Below are 18,886 nucleotides of genomic sequence, written 5' to 3'. Positions count from 1 at the left end.
TATTTATTTGAAAGGCAGACTATTAGAGACAGAAGGAGCGACAGGGACATCCTCATCTACTGGTCCGTTCCCCAGACGGCTGCAATGGCTGGGCCTGGGGCTGGGTCAGACTGAAGCCTGGAGTTGGGAACACCATCCAGGTCTCCCACATAGGTGGCAGGGGCTCAAGTGCTCGGGCCATCTTCTGCTGCTTTCTTAGGTGCATCAGTAGGGAGCTGGACTGGAAGTGGAGCAGCTGGCACTCGAACCTGTGCTCCGATCTGGGATGCCCATAATCCTAGGCCCCTTAACAAACTTTTTAAATTATGTATTTGTTTATTTTCATTATATTTGAAAGGCAGAGAGAGCGCACGCTCTTTCATCTGCTGGCTCATCCCCAAATGCCCACAACAGTCAGAGTTGGGCAGGATCTTCATGCGGGTGGCCGGAGCCCAACTACTCCAGGCACCTGCTGCCTCCCAGGATGCACATTGGTGAAGGAGCCAGAGCTCGGACCAAGCACTCGATACGGGATGTGGGTGTCCCAAGCAGCCACTTAACCACCGAGCCACACACCCTCCCTTTAATAAACCTACCGGGGAAGAATTTTGGAATTACAGAAAAGCAGCAAGTACAGTACAAAGAGTTCCCATGCTCCCAGTTCCCTGTGAGACTGACACCTTCATAACCACGCTGCATTTGTCAAAGTGAAGAACTCGACACTGGCTCAGTGCCTTCGGCCAGATGTCACTGTTTTCCCATCCGTGGTCCAGGCTCCCACATGGCATTCAGTCATCTGGTCTCCTTTTGTGTCCTCTGTTCTGGGACAGCCTCTCTGGACAGTCTGTGTTTATCATGACTTTCAGACTTTTGAAGGATACTTGTCAAATAGTTCATGAAATGTCCCTCAATCTGAGTGGGTCTGAGGTCGCCTTGTGGTTAGACTTGGCTTCTAGGCTTTTCAAAAGAACACCCAGAGCTGCAGTGACTCGGAGGGACTTCTTAAAGAACAAGGAGCTCACAATAATTCAGGTCCCTGCCACCCACCTGGGAGACCCAGATGGAGTTCCTGACTCCTGGCTTCAGCCTGGCACAGTCCCAGTTATGTGGGTATTTGTGGAGTGAAACAGTGGATAGAAGAGAGTCATTCTCTCTCTCTCCTTCTGAAATAAAGAAATATATATATATATATTCAGATTTATTTTATTTATTTGAGAGTTACAGAGAGAGAGATCTTTCATCTGTTGGTTCACTTCCCAAATGGCTGCAACAGCCAGGGCTAGGCCAGGCCAAAGCTTCTTCTGGGTCTCCCACATGGATGGCAGGGGCTCAAGCACTTGGGCCATCTTCTGCTGCTTTTCCTAGGCCATTATCAGGGAGCTGGGTCAGAAGTGGAGCAGCTGGAACCCCAGCTGCACCCAAATGGGATGCTCGCATCACAGGTGGCAACTTTACCCGCTATGCTACAACACCAGCCCCAAGAACTAAATATTTAAAGAACAGGGAACTCAGCAGTTACAAACTGACTTCCCATGAAGCTAATCCTATTTTGTTTGTGCCATTCTGTTTTTAAAAAATTTTGAGAGGCAGGTGTTTTGATACAGTGGGTTAAGCCACCACTCGGGCCACCTGCACCTCATAATGGAGTACCTAGGATCAAGTCCTGCCTTCCCCTCTGCTTCCATCCAGTGTCCTGCTAACGTACCTGGGAGGCTCAAGTCTCAACTACTTTGGTCCCTGCCACCCACATGGGAGGCCCAGATGCAGTTCCTGGCTCGGGGCTTCAGCTTGGCCAAGCCCCAGTTGCTGCAGGCATTTGGGGAGTGAACCAGCAGATGCAAGATATTGAGAGACCTGAGCCTGGATCACGGTGCAGCTATTTTAAAATAGGCCTCCATCTTGTAATTTGGGCCTGGTCGGGCCCTGAATCCTAAGCCAAAAGCTACTGAAAAAAAGAAAAACAAACTCCCCTTGCAATAAGCTCCCCTAGCAACAGCCAATCAGCAGATAGCAGGGAAATACCTAAAGTTCCAGGTGTCTTTTTGGACAGTTAAGGGGATTGATAACATCCCGAGACCCTGCCGTTTGGCACATGTACCCTAGCGGCTCGGACCCTATACTTTAGCCAATCATTTTAAAAAGCATCAACTCCAAAAGCCATCCAACCACCTTTCCTAGGTCCATTCCTGCTGCTGGATGCACTTATCAATTTTAAGAGATGTTCTTTGAATTTCCGCAGAATGAGATGATTGGCTGCATGGTGCTATAATGTATGGAATGTCTCTGAAAACCCTGTGTAAACTCTGCAAAGAAAACGGGAGGAGTCCTCATCCGAAGACCTCTGGGACAGTTGGAGGCGTGGACCCTCGCCCGGGCTAGAACAATAAACCTCTTTGCTCTGGCATCACCGAGTCTCTCGTTGGGTTCACTGAGTCTGATCCGAGTCCAGTCTAACAATGTGTGTGTGTGTGTGTGTGTGTGTGTGTGTGTGTCTTCCTCTCCTTGTTGCTCTGCTTCAAACATTTTAAAAGAAACTTTGTGCCAACTTTTTGCTGAATTTTCCAAATCCAGACTTTCAGCTTCTCTCAAGAAATAGGAAGCACCAATGACCCCAGGCCTCCCCCACAGCCAGAGGAGGGCACTGAGAAGCAGCTGGCCTCGGTGGCGGCGGGCAGGCTGGGGGAGGCAGGAAAGCTCCTCTTAGGGTCCCCCAAGCCCTGTGGCCTCCCCAGCACGGAAGCCCAGTGTCAGCTGCCATCAGCCATGTCCACAGTGTTGGTTTTCTTACAGGAAAGAGGGATGTTTCTATGTTTCTATTATATCAGAAATGGACCCTGATGGTCCCAAGCTTCAAGAGAAATGAGGCCAGAGCATGGTAAGGTGAGCCTCAAGGAAGCCACACTTCTCCTGGTGACAAGAAGTGGCCGGGATGCACGCGTGCATGGCGCTCTGTAACTAGTCCCCACGAGCTGGCCCTCACCTCTTGCTTAAGCAAGGCTTGTGGGTCTGAGGGAAGCCACTTCCGAGGGAAACAGGTGGGTGAAGGCAGGAGGGTGAAGCCTCCAGGTGCCCTGATTTCCTGCCAAGACCCTTCCCAGGCCAAGGGCCAAACCCGGGGCGAGCCCTGCCCCCTCCAGTGCAGCTGGGCCCACTCCCCGCAGGATTTCCAGGACCGCAAATCCCATCTCAGGAGCATCCTAGAGACCCTGAGGGCCTGCCTGCTTCCACCTCTGCCCTTGCACTCCCGCTGTGTGTCTGTCAATCAGTCAGCCCCTGTCTCAGAGGCTGGAATTCCCAGCCCCAACCTCCCCATCCCAGGTTCAGAACCCCTCCTCCTTCCTCTCCCCCTTCCCGTCCTGCCTGGCACCCTGGCCTTGACAGCTGTAGGCGCTGCATCGAATGACCACAGCAGCTGTTAAGGTGGGCAGTGAGCCAAGTCTCCAAGCACCCTGCTCACGTGATGAACCCCACCAATGCACCCCAAGAGTAGTCCCGAGGCAGGAGGAAAGCCGGTCCTCGGAGTGAACCCTCAGCGCTCTGGACCCTGCTCCTGGGACAGGGGCAGTGCAGTGCCAGGCAAATCACCTCGACCCTCCGAGTCAAAGCCCCCCCCCCCCCCAGCAGGCCGGCGCTGCGGCTCACTAGGCTAATCTTCCGCCTTGCGGCGCTGGCACACAAGGTTCTAGTCCCGGTCGGGGCGCCGGATTCTGTCCCGGTTGCCCCTCTTCCAGGCCAGCTCTCTGCTGTGGCCAGGGAGTGCAGTGGAGGATGGCCCAAGTGCTTGGGCCCTGCACCCCATGGGAGACCAGGATAAGTACCTGGCTCTTGCCATCGGATCAGCGCAGTGCGCCGGCCGCGGCGGCCATTGGAGGGTGAACCAACAGCAAAGGAAGACCTTTCTCTCCTGTCTCTCTCTCTCTCACACTGTCCACTCTGCCTGTCAAAAAAAAAAAAAAAAAAAGCCCCCCCCCCCATCTGACGAACCCAGCATCGTCTTCACATTTGTGTGTTAAACCTGCACCCTACTCCTGATAGAACTGACGTGAGGGCGGCATACTCCCGTCTGAACATGGGGCCTAGCCCAGCGGGACTGTTCCAGTCCTTGGTATAGGGCGTGCTCAGTACATGTTAAATGAACAAATGACTGTAACAAACAAGGTGATAAAATAATGCACGGAAAAGCGCTTTGTAAGTCAGCAGGCTTTATCTATATGTGAAGGCCTGGGGACGCGCCCTGGGCAGTTCCAGGAGAGCAGATCCAACCTGACCAGCTCCCTTCTCAGAAAACCTGCTCTGCCCCACAGCCAAGGCCTGTGACTTGGCTCCGCCCTCTGGCCAAAACCCATTGGAGCAGAGGTTAACACCTGACTTAGACCCGTCAGTCTATTGGCAGACAAGCTGGCCATCAGCCTCTTCCAGTATCTGAACCCGCGTAGAGCGGCTGGTGGAAGTGAAGTCGTGGAGTCATTGCTGGGGCCACCAAGCAGCAGAAACCACACGAGAAAGAAGACGTAGGGAGATGGCCTGGTCCTCAGAACTGGAGGAGGCACGAACAGCTCCCAGCATTCCAGTGGCACTTCCAGTTTGGTTGTACCTTGTCTGTTGTCCTTGAATGTCTGAGAGATTTTACCCTGACATTGTGTAACAAACCCCTCTATGCGTAAGCCAGGGGCACCTGCTCCTGAGAGCCAAGTTATATTTCATGAAGACACTGGGCAATCGGGACAGTCTCCTATCAGCAGGCACAACCCCTACCCACCTGGGAAGCCTGAGGCAGGGGCACTCAGCTGAGGCCAGAGGACGAGGGAGAGGGCCCTGCTCAGGTCCAGTGCAATGCTGCTGATGGGAATGACCACGCCCTGAACACGTTCAAAGGTAACTTCTCTTGGATGAGCAGAGGAGGTGGAGCCAGAAATCGGGAAAAAGTTTCAAAGAAACCAATCTTCAGCCTGGCACCAGGGGGTCCCAGCCGGCCCGGGAGATCTCTCAGGACCCTCCCTGGAGGTGCACTGGCCCTGGAGGGCAGGGAAGTCCATCGGGCCGGGCGTTGGCCAAGCTCACATCAGATCAGAATGCAAACCAATCGTGTGGGCAGAGCAGCAAACCAGGAGGAGACCCAGATGGTCTCGGGTATGGCCAATGGGGTTCCGGTAAGAGGCGCCCTTGGCCGGGACCTGTGAGTGATGGATGGTGTTTGTCGTAAGATCAGAAACCGTGTGCCCCGAGGAGCTCGTGTTTCTGCTTTTCTTCAGTTTCAGGCAGAATCCTCCACTTTTGCCAGGGCTGAAAGCTCTCGGGTTTCTGAAAGCTGTTGGATTGAAAAGGTTGGCACGGCTCTCTCTACCTCGGCTCCGCCCTGCTCACAGACAGGGGGATCGGCCGTCATGGTGGGCTCAGAAATACCAGAGCGTCCAACAATAAATTTCTGCAAATTCTCAGAGACTGAAAACAAGGGGAGGAAGTGGGCAGTGAGGGAAGACCGTGGATATGTCCAGCGCCGAGTGAGGCTCTCCTGCAGGACAGAACTCAGTCCTCGCGAGACTTCCAAAGGTGACCATTGCTTGTTTCTCTGAAAAGAAAACGGAAGCTTAAAGAAACCAAATCTGAGCTGCTTGCCCAAAGTTCCACAGCTAACCTGGAGCCAAACAGAGATCCTGAGCCACGCCTGCCTCTCTCCAGCCGCCAGCGTTTCTGTCTCGATGTAGGTGTGACCTGGCTTCCTGAGCCAGCCCAAGAGCAGGTGCTGGAGGAGCCGCTCCTGACCCCACGGCCCTCGGTGAAGCCCCTGGGGCAGGATGAGGGGAAACCTGGAAATGCGAGCTCTTACTCCTGTTTTCTCATTTGTTATTTTTAGGTTCAGGTCTTTAATCCGTTTGGAATTTATTTTGTAATGTGATGCAAATTAGAGGCTTAGATTTATTTTTGTCTTAATGGATAGAAGTTTTAAACATTTCTTTATTCGAGGGCCGGCGCCGTGGCTCACTAGGTTAATCCTCCGCCTTGTGGCGCCGGCACACCAGGTTCTAGTCCCAGTCGGGGCGCCGGATTCTGTCCCAGTTGCCCCTCTTCCAGGCCAGCTCTCTGCTATGGCCAGGGAGTGCAGTGGAGGATGGCCCAAGTCCTGGGGCCCTGCACCCCATGGGAGACCAGGAGAAGCACCTGGCTCCTGCCTTCGGATCAGCGCGATGCGCCGGCCGCGGTGGCCATTGGAGGGTGAACCAATGGCAAAGGAAGACCTTTCTCTCTGTCTCTCTCTCTCACTGTCCACTCTGCCTGTCAAAAAAAAAAAAAAGAATTCGTTCGAAAGTCAGAGGGCCAGAGAAAGGGAATTACAGAGAGAGAGAGAGAGAGAGAGAGAGAGAGAGAGATCTATCTCCTATCTTCCGATTTACTCCCTAATGCCAGGGCCAAGACCCCAATCCAGGACTCCCATGTGGGTGGAGGGGCCCAAGTACTTGAGCTATCACCTGCGGACTCCCAGGGTGCACATTAGCAGGATGGAAATCGGCAGAGCCAGGATGTGACCCACTCAAATACAAGGCGTCCCAAACAGTGGCTTTTTTTTTTTTTTTTTAAGATTTACTTATTTATATATAAGATGCAAAGGTACAGAGAAAGGGAGAGACAGAGAGAGGTCCTCCAACCACTGATTCACTCCCCAAATGGCCACAACAGCCGGAGCAGGGCCAATCCGAAGCCAGGAACCAGGAGCTTCCTCGGGATCCCCTATGTAGGTGCAGGTGGCCCAAGCACTTGGGCCACCTTCTGCTTTCCTAGGCCATAGCAGGGAGCTGGATCAGAAGTGGAGCAGCCAGGACTTGAACCGGCAACCGTGTGGGATGGCAGCGCCACAGGCAGAGGCTTAGCCCACTACGCCACAACACCGGCCCCCAGTGACGTAACTGCAGTCTCAAACACCCAGCCCTATGATTCCTGTTTTAAAGAGTCATTTCCCTGATGAATTAAAGATGCCTGCTTTGTCCTCCATCATGTTTCCGTATTCACTTTGTCAGTCTCCTCTCGGGGTTCCCTGATCCACCCCAGTGTCAGCCCCTGACTGCATGTGTCCTCTAGCTGCCTTTTAGACTTTACTGCCTCGTAAAGTCACCGTTTGTGACGCTTCTCAGGTATTTATTCTCCCATATCACCTTTCACATCTGTGTCTGCTTCCCTCCTTGCAACCAAAATAAACATTTTGATTCTAATTGAATTTGATTGCATTTGCATATTAATATGGATTATTAATAAGGACAGACACTATATATTGCAGTAACATGATAAATGGCTTCATTTATACACTCTTATGTCCCTTAACACAATTTTATAGTTTTTTTTTAACACACCCATCTTTTAACCATCTCATTGGGATCATTCCTAAATACCATGTAGTTTTTGTTTTTATGGAGAGTGGAGTTAGGGAAGTGCTGCGACACGGCAGGTTAAAACACCATGGGTGCTGGCTTCCCATATGGCTGCTTCACTTCTGATCCAGCTCTCTCTTATGGCCTAGGAAGGCAGCAGAGGATGGCTCAAGTGCTTGGGCCCCTGCACCTGCGTGGGAGACCCAGAAAAAGCTCCTGGCTCCTGGCTTCAGTCTCACCCAGCTCCGGGTGTTTCAGCCATTTGGGGAGTGAACCAGAGGATGGAAGAGATCTCTCTCTGTTTCTCTCTCCTCCCTGTAACTGTCTTAAAAAAAAAAAAAAAAAAAAGAATGGAGATATTTGTATTTGTATTTCTAATCAGATATGCTCATTTAGAGACAAGTGATCAGCTTCTTAGTGTTTCTCATATTCAGCACCTTACCAAATCCCCTTCATTCTAATTGCTTCTTTAAATCACTAAATTCTGAGTACATACTTACATTTTCTACAAGAAGACAATGTTTTTCTCGAGTGTTTCACACATTGTCCTAGTGCATATAAAGCAATCCTAAATAATTGTAATAGAAGGAAATTCTGTTCTATTTCTAACCTTAAAATAGTTTCAATATTGCATAGTTTGACATAGTCATTAATATGTTTAAAATTTTTATGCTACTCTTATCTGAGATGGAATTTCTATTAGTAATTGTTAAATCTTATGAAATGTTTTTGTAATGACATTTTACTCCTTTAATCTGTTTAACATAGTAAATTTTATTGATAAATATCCTAATTTTGAATTATCTTTACATACCTGAAGTAAAAGTGACTTAATTTCCATGTATTCATTTTACAATTTCCTACTGGAGTTTACTTATTAATTGTTATTTAGAATTTTTACTTCTGCACTCATAAGTGAAAGTATTTAATTTTCTCTTTTTCTACCTTTAGCACATTTTAGTATGAATATTATTCTAGCTCCATAAAATGAACCAGAAACTATCTCCACCTTCTCCTTTGGCCTGGGATAGTTTAAATAATTGCCTGGTGCAGTTTCATAGATGCTGGCACAAAAATTCCTGGATTGGAAACAAAGGACAGTTTATTCTTCAAAGCAACAGCAACGCCTGGGTACCAGCAGCTTTGCACCAATGTCCTAACTCCAGCTCCCGCGGGGCCACGTAGAGCGAGCCTGTTGGCATCCACACCTGCACTAGGTTCAGCCGCAGGGGAGGAGCCCCGGGCTGGGGACCTGATTACTTTATAGCGGGCAGTAAATATATCTACTGTTTGCTCCAGAGCACTGTATGTTCCAAGGTCGCGGGCAAACCTGCCCTTCACTCTGAAACACTGCACCTTCCAAGGCTGTGTAACACACAAACAACCTTGAACATGTAGCCCAGAGCAACGGGCAGTCAGTGCTTCACTCACAGATGCACAACAATGGGAAAGACGCCTGGAGAATGCTTTCCCACGCATGTACAGCTGACACAAGGAAGCTTTTTCTATATTTTTAAAATATCTCTCCCTAGTACTCTCCAAAAGAAGCAGCAGCGAGACCTGTCTAGAAATGGAATGGTTGCCTTGAGATTTAAGTGTTCCAAAAAAACATGGGTTACTTCCTTTAGAGACAGAATTCCTGGATTGGATGGGTAGGGCAGGGAAGAGCCTTCACATTCAAAAACTCCACAACATCCAGTAGTCACGTCTGGGGCATTTCAGAGTCCTTTAGCTATCCCTGCTCATTGCCTCCCCATCTTATCATATTCATAAGCGGACCAGGGTCCAGGGATTGGAAGTCACACACACACACACACACACACACACCAAACACATGTACCGAACAAATCATGCTTGGGATTACCCATGTTTCTTAATCTCTTCAAACTCTTTTTTTTTTTTTTTTTGGACAGGCAGAGTGGACAGTGAGAGAGAGAGACAGAGAGAAAGGTCTTCCTTTGCCGTTGGTTCACCCTCCAATGGCCGCTGCGGCTGGCGCGCTGCGGCCGGAGCACCCCGCTGATCCAATGGCAGGAGCCAGGTGCTTCTCCTGGTCTCCCATGGGGTGCAGGGCCCAAGTACTTGGGCCATCCTCCACTGCACTCCCGGGCCACAGCAGAGAGCTGGCCTGGAAGTGGGGCAACCGGCTCTTTAAACTTTTTAAAATGAGATCAATAGGAGGACATGTGAAAAACACGGTGGGCATAGGAAAGTCACCAGTGAGCAGGGTCAGTATGGCCCTGTCCCATGGAACGGACTATCAGGTGGGCAAGACGCACAGCTTAGCAGAATAGGAAGCTGTGATTGGCGCTCAGATTCCCTAGGAATCCACTTCACTACACAGTCACTAGCTCTCTCGAGAGCCGGGGCCGGGAGGGGGCGAGTGCAGTGACTGTTAGGAGGAAGTCAGAAAGTGAGCCTATGTGTGTATGAGAAAGGCCTGAAGACCCGCGCCCGCTGCTGATTTGAAGCTCCAGAAGCCCAGCATCTTGCACTTCAAAGTCCTGCCCGGATCCTGATGACCCTCCAGGGGGTCCTGCCCCTTCTACCTGGCCTGATAACCACCCTTCCTCTAAGGCGGGGCAACGCCAGCCAGGCTTCCCCTGTCTGCTAACTTCAGGGGGAAAAACTCAGAAAGGAATTTTTCATATTTACACCCAACTCCTTTGTTCGGGAGGAGAAGGAGAGGAGGAGGGAAAAGGTGGGAAGGCAAGACCCATCCCCTTACAAACCCCAGCCTAAATGTGCGCCACACACTCTCTCTCAGGTCCTGTCTGGAGAGGTGCCCATCTGTTCTTATGGATGTCCCTACCCTAATAAACCTTGCTATTTTGCTTTCCACTGCTCTCTGTCTCACCCCTGAATTGTTTCTTGCGTGAAGACAAGGACCCTTTGCTTCTCCAGTAACAGTGACCTTGTGATTGTCCCATAGAGTAATGCAGCGGCGGGGTGGGGAAAGCTTAGAGCAAGGAGACCCCCGGCAAGACCCAGGAGGACGGACGGTGTTGCACTTCTCTCTCCAGATCCGCCTCTGTGAAGGAAACTCGAGGAGTTCGTGCCTCAAATGGATACTGCCAGCTTCAAAGCTCCTAGCAAATCTAACACAGCATTAGACAGCCCAAACTCAACATTCTCTTAAGGGCTCCGCCCAAAATGCAAGACAGATCCCCAGGATTTCCTCTCTCCATCTTCTAACATCACGCTGATTCCACCCTTGTGATCATAACGATATGTAAAACACACTCATTTGCATTCCTTACATGTCCGAAAATGCCCTTATGTTACTCGCACAGGCTGAGCAGTAGGAAGAGCAGCTAGTGCGGAAACAGGAACAAGATGAGCTAAGGAGAAAGATAACTTCTTATCCATCCTCTCAGCTAAGAGACAAAATGTGTAAGCAAGCACAGAAATGAAAATTCAGACTGATGGATCGTTTGGGTTTGCGGTCTCTATTTTTGAAAAGGATTTTGGCAAAACTATATTACTTAGCAAGTTCTTTTAGCAACTCTTCCAGAAAAAAATATTTACTCTGAAAGAGGAAATGTACCCTGCCGGTTCACTTTATTTCCAGATGTGAGACGGGGTGTGACAGTACCTAAAGTCAGATAAGCAGTAAGCATTCAATGTCAAACCAGGTTCTGGTTTCCCGAGAGGGTTGAAGCCACAATTACCCTCAGCCTACACGGGAAATGCTGGGCTAGGGTGAACGGCTTTGGAAAATGGACTTCATCTGCCCCCTGCTGTCCTCCAGGTAGCTAACAGGACTTCCCAGTTTAGCACAGGAGATGGGTGATTTGTCACACGCCCAGCTAGAACCCAAAGGCTATGACATACACGCTGAGCACGTGGCTCACCTCAGTCCCCAGCATACAGCCAGCTCCCGGAATACAGCAGGCACTTAATAAATGTGAGGAATGAGGGAAGACACTCAAAAGCCAAGTCTGCTCCTCTTGCTTTTCTTCTCAAAATACCCTAACGGATCCCTTTTTCCCCTACTTAAAATTCCTTTCAACAGCCTGCAAAACCCACCTGCAGCCCCTAGCTGCTCGCTGCTCCAGTACTCTCTGCTGCCCCTTGAACGCGATACCCTGCTCATTCCTCGGGCCTTCTCCTCCTCCTCCCCCTCCTCCTCTGCACACCTGGGGCTGGAGGCAGGCACTTGGGTGTGGGACACAGGTGTCTTAACCGCGCATACGTGCACGCCTCCCCCGCCTGCCCCGCGGGTCTCCGCCCGGATGTCACCACTCGGACACTCAACACTCAGGGCTCCAACAGTTATCGTCCCCAGTTAGTTTGTTTGGTTTTTTCCCCTACAGTACTGAAAACAAAACAAACCGTCTCATTTGGCTGATTATATTTGTTCTCGTCTGACCCTTCTTCAAAGGCTGCATTGCTTGGGAGCGTTGTTTAAGACCTGCGGGCTGCGGATGCCGACGTCGGGGGTGAGCTTCGCCAGCAGGGTGCACGGAGGGACCGGGCTGCTTCTAAGGCATGGGTGTGGTGCTGGGAGCCCAGCGGCGAGGGGAGTGAGACAGGAGGTGCCGGGGGGGGGGGGATGGAGGAGGTTTCGTTGAGCCCGAGAACTGCTTGCCAGGAAACCCTGGTAGAGGAACTGGAAGGCTGGAAAGCCGCGGCTGTCAGAAACGGAGGTTTGCCAGGCAGGACAGCGACTCAGCACAGGGGTGGAAGAAGAGACCGCGGGCTCCAGCAAGCCGCCGGCTCCGTGGTTGACGTGGAGCTGATTTCCGAGCATACTCCCAGAAGGGACAAGAATAGAGGTGTGCGCGGGGGCCTGCAGTCCTCAAGGGAGGAGCAGAGAGGACAGGCGACAGGCCTGATGCCTTTGCCGGTCTGTTTCACAGGAACAAAACCGGAACCGGGCAGTGGGGCCTAAGCCAGCGCGCGCTCCTAAGCTCCTGCGGAGTGGTGGGCAAGCCGGGTATGAAACGGAGGAGAAAGGGAGAGGGAGCCCGGCGCCCTCCGCACAGAGTTGGGCAGGGGCTGGAGGCAGGAGTCGAACCCAGGCACTTGGGTGTGGGACACAGTGTCTTAACCGCGAGGCCAAACCCTTGCCCCTCAACGATATTGCTCGATCCAGGGCTGACAGTGCAGTTCAAGGACCCCTGCGAGTTCCCTGTGCACCTTTTCAGGTTTTCCCCGTAGACTGCAACCAAAACAACCGGCTACGACATAGGAAAGCAGAAGCTGATAGGAGAAACCAGCTGTATTCTGGTGAATCTAGTGTTTTATTGGCGAAAATGTAAAACAAGGCCATTATTTCCTTAAAATATTTCTCTGAAATTTATTATAAAAAAATGTTAACACACATGCGTTAACATGTTAACTTGGCGCAACAGTTTAGAAACCGTTTGTGTGCCTGTATCCCATATGAGAGTGCCTGGGCCTGGCTCCGCTCTGAATTTCAGCTTCCTGCTAATGCACACCCTGGGAGGCAGTGGGTAGTGGCTGCCACCCACATGGGAGACCAGGATGGAGTTCCTGGTTCCTGGCTTTGGCCTGGATTGAAAAGGTAGATCGGAGCTCTCTCCCTCTCCCTCTCCACCTGTGTCTCTGTCACTTTGCATTAAAACACATTTAATTAAAAATAATTAACTCTTAATGGAAGCCTACAATTTGGAGAAAATAGTTGCTGATCATATATCTGATACACAAGGAACTCACACAAGTGAATGGCAAGAAAGTAAAAATAACCCAGTTTTCAAATGGGCAAAAGATCCGCACATTTCTCCCAACACAACAAATGGCAAACGGCCATAGGAACAGGTGCTCAACATCCCAACTCTTCAGGAAAGTGCAAATCAGAACCACAATGAAATGCCCCCTGACCCCTGTGAGGACAGATGTAACGCAAAAGACAAGAGATAACAAGTGTTGGGGAGGGTGCAGGAAAAAAGGAAACTCTCGTGCGCTATTGGGGGCGATGCAGATTGGTGCAGCCATTGTGGGAAAGAGTAGGGAGGCTCCTAAAGAAATAAAACAGAGAGCTCCCTCCTGACCCAGCGATCTCTCTCCTGAGTACACACCAGAAGGGAAATCTCTAGCTTGTAAAGACATCTACCCTTGCACACTCATTACAGGGTTATGCACAATAGCCGGACAGGAAAACAAGAGAAACGCCCATCAACGGCTGGCCAGGTGACCCGTAGTGCACACAGACGAAGTCTTTACAAAGGAGATCTTGCCATTTGTATTAAGAATGAGCCTCCAGGGCATTACACTAAGTGAAATAAGCCAGATGGAAAGAAGATACTGCATAATCTCACTTACCTATGGCATCTAAACAAAAAAGAAATTGACGACAAGGAAATGGTAGAAGCGGTTACCGGGATGGCAGTGCAAGGGCACAAAACTGCTGCCACGCAGGATGAGCAGGTCGGGAGACCTCAGACCCAGCCCGGGGACTAGGGCTGATAACGGGGTTGTACACTGAAAATTCAATGAGTTTGGAGGTATCCTTGCCCCCAAGAAAGAGGCAACTGTGTTAGCGGATAGCTAAGTTAATTTGCTTGACTGTAATAATCCCTTCTCTGTGTATCAAAACAGTATGTGGCAACCTCAGGTAAGATTTTCTTAAGGTAACATATAGTATTCTTATTTTCTAAGTTGATATTTTCATAGTTTTGCTTTAATTTCTAATGATGCAAGTAATGACAGGCCATTTGGGGGTCCACAATTTTTTTTTTTTTTGACAGGCAGAGTGGACAGTGAGAGAGAGAGAGACAGAGAGAAAGGTCTTCCTTTGCCATTGGTTCACCCTCCAATGGCTGCCGCACACCACGCTGATCTGAAGCCAGGAGCCAGGTGCTTCTTCTGGTCTCCCATGGGGTGCAGGACCCAAGCACTGGGCCATCCTCCATTGCCTTCCCGGGCCACAGCAGAGGGCTGACCTGGAAGAGGGGCAACTGGGACAGAATACAGCACCCCGACCAGGACTAGAACCTGGTGTGCCGACGCCGCAAGGCAGAGGATTAGCCTGTTGAGCCGCGGCGCCGGCCCACAATTTTCATTTGAGTGTCATAAGGGGGTTCTGAGCCTCGCTGATCTGGACGTGTTCAACTTGGGTGGCAGGGATCCAACTAACCGAGCCATCATCCGCTGCCGCCCAGGGCACACGGTAGCAGGAAGCTGCAATTAGAAGCGGAGCCAGCAAAGCGCCCACCATTCCTGTTCCAGTTCTGCTTCGCACCGGCTTTGCCAGCTTACCGATTCCCTCACTAAGTAGTTGAAGCCACTTTGCTTAATGTTCACTATGTATTTGTATGACAGTCGCATTTAATGTCAAAGATCATGCTTTGCTAACTGGCTACATTTCTCCTGATTTACACAATCCAGCCCTGAAGGTCTTTTGGTTTTTTTGTTTTGTTTTTGTATCCTGAAGCAGATCGTAAGACAAGGAATATATGAGAAGTCTCAGCTCGTTTGTGAACATTCCCTCAGGAAAGACCGCAGTGGTCGGCTGTGCCGAAAACTGGTTTGTTCTTTAAAGACAGTATTTAAAGGAGAGAAGCAGCCCAAAGCTTTGTGAAGCCGATGGCGTCCTTTCCAAAGAGTATCTCAGCTGAAGAGCAGGTCTGTAATTTGGGAGAGAATGCTCACTTCAACGTGGAAGGGTAGATTTTCAACATCTGTTCTTCCCCACCCTGCCCGGCAGTGAGGCCGTATCATACAACCCAGTCTCAGTTTTGTCTGCATGGAACGCTTCCCTGGTTAGAAAAAGACCGCAGGGAAAATCAGTATCCCTGTTACGTATCAGGAGACACCGCTCTAATACAAATTCTTCAAACTTCAGGGTGTGCGTTAGAATGATCTGAGATGCCTAGAAGAAAGAATTCACTATACAACACTGGGGAAGGTGGGGGGCCCAAGAAGATGCATTTAAAACCAGCGCTCTGGGTAATTCTAACTAAAAATAAAACCCACAGTATTAGAATCCCTGCATCCGTAAGACCCTTCGCAAGCTGGCCTAGGTCTTTGTAACTGCACCTGCAGTGCTGGATCCACCTCTGCCTCTCAGTCTCCCTGCCCAGAGCCAGCCTGGACCCCTGCCACATTCTCTCCCATCGCCTGGTTCCCTCCCTCCCCTGCCTGTGTGGAACTGCTGTCTTCACAGTGGTGTGAGGGCAGTTCACGGCTCCCTGGACTCTTAACGCCAGCAGTCCTGGCTTCCAGCCCCAAAGCACTCTCCCTTTGGTAAACATGGGCAATCTCTGAACCTCAGATGACATCTCTATAAAACACTGATTTAAAAATACCCGCCCTAGGGGGCCGGCGCTGTGGTATAGCAGGTAAAGCCGCCACCTGCAACACTGGCATCCCATATAGGCACATGTTCGAGTCCCAGCTGCTCCACTTCCGACCCAGCTCTCTGCTACGGCCTGGGAAAGCAGAAGATGGCCCAAGTCCATCTAGGGAGTGAACCAGCAGATAGAAGACCTCTCTCTCTGCCTCTGCCTCTCTCTCTGTAACTCTGCCTTTGAAATAAATAAATCTTTAAAAAGACAATACCCACCCTAAAGCTATGGCACCACTGCTGGCATTTGGTTTAGATGCTAAGTATATCTGGGCTTCCCAATTGTAGAATTTTCAATTTCCCCAGAAAGAAACGCCTTGTCTGAGTATTGTGAACATTTTTTTTTTTTTTTTTTTTTTTTTTTGGCCAGGCAGAGTTAGACAGTGTGAGAGAGAGAAAGTTATAGACAGTGAGAGAGAGACAGAGAGAACTCCCCTAATGGCCGCTGCAGCTGGCGCTGCGCTGATCCGGAGCCAGGAGCCAGGTGCTTCCTCCTGGTCTCCCATGCAGGTGCAGGGGCCCAAGGACTTGGGCCATCCTCCACTGCCTTCCCGGGCCACAGCAGAGAGCTGGACTGGAAGAGGGGCAACCAGGACTAGAACCCTGGGTGCTGGCACCGCAGGCGGAGGATTAGCGAAGTGAGCCACGGCACTGGCCATGAACATTCCTTTTTAACACACATGATAAATATAAACAATCTATCTCTTCACTGGACAGCCTTGTAAACTGAATTGTAGAACTTGCGAGCAGATATTAGATTGAATCGGCATACTAAATTCAAGGACAATCCATATCCTTACAGTTATATGACCCACCCTTGTCCTCCTCCAAAGTTATTTTGCAACAGTTTTTTTTTTTTTTTAAACTTCATGAACATATTCCTTAGTGTTTTGATGCCAAGGGGAGAAACCCTAGCCAGATTTTATATATATATATATATATATATTTTTTTTTTTTTTATTTGACAGGTAGAATTACAGACAGTGAGAGAGACAGACAGGTCTTCCATTGGTTTACTCCCCAAATGGCCGCAACGGATAAAGCTGCACTGATCCAAAGCCAGGAGCCAGGAGCTTCTTCCTGCTCTCCCATATGAGTGCAGGGCCCAAGCCCTTGGGCCATACTCCACTGCTGTTCCAGGCCACAGCAGAGAGCTGGACTGGAAGAGGAGCAACCAGGACTAGAACCGGTACCCATATGAGATGCCGGCGCCGCAGGTGGAGGATTAACCTAGTGTGCTGCGACATCGGCCCCAGCCAGCGATATTTAAGAGCCCATAGTTGCCAAATAACCATCCAGCACAGATGGAGATGTTCAAGTATGGAAACCAATGGAGGGCTTGCGGTGGACTAATCCAGCCCACGTTAAAATATTCTGCTCATTTACCAGGCACACAAATACTTGAGGAACAGGCATTTAGCCTAGTGTGATACACTCACGTTCCCTATTGGGGTACCTGGGGTCAATAACTGCACTCCAACATGCTGCCGCTGCTGATCATAGCGGGCAGCAGTGATGGCTGAAGTCACTGGGTTCTGGCCGGCTATGCGAGAGACCAGGATTGAGTTGCCAGCTCCAGGCTTCCACCTCAACCTTAGCACCAGCCCCGCCTCAGCACTGACAGCATTTGGGAAGCAAATCAGCTGACTGGAGCTTTCTGGGTCTCTGAAATTAACTTTTAAAATCATCAGTTGGGCCAGTGTCATGGTGCAGTAGGTTTAATCATCTGCCTTCGGCGCCAGCATCCTATATGGGCGCAGGTCCTAGTTCCGGCTGCTCCTCTTCCAATCCAGCTCTCTGCTTTTGCCTGGGAAAGCAGAAGAAGATGGCCCAAGTCCTTGGGCCCCTGCACCCGCATGGGAGACCAGGAATAAGCTCCTGGCTTTGGATTGGCACAGCTCTGGCTGTAGCGGCCATTTGGGGAGTGAACCAATGGAAAGAAGACCTTTCTCTCTGTCTCTCCCTCTCACTGTCTATAACTCTACCTCTCAAATAAATAATCTTTAAAAAAATGATCAATCACTATTAAAAGATTAAATATTCAGGAAACGTGGTTTCTTCTTTTCAATGAAGTTGATCCAGTTGAGGAAAAAGTTCTGATACTTTCACTCAGACTAAACAGCAACCACCACCACCACCCACAATCCATCTTGCTCATTCTCAGGAAGCAGTGTGAAGATAGAGAGATTATTTGGTAGGTTTTTTTTTTTTTTTTTTTTTTTTTTTTGCAAATTATCACTCCCATAATTTGAAAACAAAATGAAAAAAAGGTTTGAAAGTCAGAGTTACAGAGAGAATCTTCCACCTGCTAGTTCACTCCCCAAATGGCTCCAATGGCCACTGGGTCAGGCTGAAGCCTGGAGCTTCAAGTCTCCCACGTGGGTGGCAGAGGCCCAAGCGCTTGAGCCATCCTCCACTGCTTTCCCCAGGCAATTAGCAACGAGCTGCATCAGAAGTGGAGCAGCTGGGACTCAAACCAGCGCCCGTATAGGATGCTGGCATGGCAAGTGGCAGCTTTACCCACTGTGCTACAAAGCCAACCACACCCCGATAATTTCCAAATGTCCAACAGGGTCTTGCAGTACATTTCCATCACATGCTAACACCCCTGAGAGGTAGACAGTGTTCCCATTTTATAAATGAAGCAACTACGACTCAACTGTTACATGAGCGCTTGCCCGGGCTCACGTCGCTTGCCAAGTGCTGGTGCTGGCGTTCCCACAAAGCTCCGTTCTGACTGCATACACCTCCTTTTCCTAGGACTGAGACTCCAGGATTCCAGTTCTAGGTCATCCAAGTTTTTGGGTCATCTTCGCGCTTACTAGGCCGAAGTCTCAACTCTGCTGTTTTGCATGACCTTTCATTCTTGCTGTCAGCGACTACGCTCACTTACTCCCGGAATCACTGTTGGCTAATTGCCTCATACACTTGTCAGGCTTTTTAAATTCTTAAGCAACACCCCAAAGGACAGGAGGGGTAGAGCTTGCTACAGACAAGCTTCAGAAAGTACAGTTGGAAAAAGGAAAGAAGGGAGGGAGGAAGAAAGAACAAGTGCATTTGGTCAAATAGAAGATGGAGCCTTGAAACCACAAAACTGAAATCACGGTTTCTCTCCGTGCGCCTCCCTCCCACACCCTTCACGTTATTTGAGCCTCTCACCAGCCCTGTGGCAGGAGGAAAACTGTGGCAAAAATCAAGGTTCTGAGCAGAGATCCCAGGTTCAGTGTTTCCTCCT

The sequence above is a fragment of the Oryctolagus cuniculus genome, chromosome 2 (assembly GCF_964237555.1).
Source record: "Oryctolagus cuniculus chromosome 2, mOryCun1.1, whole genome shotgun sequence".
Lineage (NCBI taxonomy): Eukaryota > Metazoa > Chordata > Mammalia > Lagomorpha > Leporidae > Oryctolagus > Oryctolagus cuniculus.
Note: the sequence above shows the minus strand (reverse complement) of the source record.